The sequence below is a fragment of the Eurypyga helias genome, unplaced genomic scaffold, assembly GCF_000690775.1.
Source record: "Eurypyga helias isolate BGI_N326 unplaced genomic scaffold, ASM69077v1 scaffold28653, whole genome shotgun sequence".
NCBI lineage: Eukaryota > Metazoa > Chordata > Aves > Eurypygiformes > Eurypygidae > Eurypyga > Eurypyga helias.
The window spans coordinates 1-692 of record NW_010241000.1 but is presented as its reverse complement, the minus strand read 5'-3'; positions in this window follow the sequence as shown (position 1 = coordinate 692).

Below are 692 nucleotides of genomic sequence, written 5' to 3'. Positions count from 1 at the left end.
CGGCTGATTCCCTCAGCTTTGCTCCTGGGACCTGGTGGAGCAGGAGGCGGATGCTAAAACTGTCCTTCAGTGCAGCAAAGCTCCTCTCTGCTCTCGGGAAAGTGTGTAAGGCCACGCTAAAATACGCCGGGAGTTCCCAGAAGGTGAACTCTGGTGTATTGGTGGGGTTGAAAGGGGCCTCTGGAGACAGGAGCAGGCCTCTGGAGCAGGGTCAGCCACAGGGCTCACCTAGGACTGTCTTCAAGTGTCCCCGAGGCCGGACTCCACAGCCCTCCTGGGCGACCGGTTCCGTGTTCAGTCACTCACAGGCCAGAAGAGGGTTTTCTTGTGTTTAACTGGCGTTCCCTCTATTTCCACTTGTGTCCCGTGGAAAGGGGCCTCTGGAGACAGGAGCAGGCCTCTGGAGCAGGGTCAGCCACAGGGCTCACCTAGGACTGTCTTCAAGTGTCCCCGAGGCCGGACTCCACAGCCCTCCTGGGCGACCGGTTCCGTGTTCAGTCACTCACAGGCCAGAAGAGGGTTTTCTTGTGTTTAACTGGCGTTCCCTCTATTTCCACTTGTGTCCCGTGGGACGGCGCGGCAGCGCAGCTTCGGGGGGGGCGGGGCGACCGGTTCCGTGTTCAGTCACTCACAGGCCAGAAGAGGGTTTTCTTGTGTTTAACTGGCGTTCCCTCTATTTCCAGTCCCGTGGG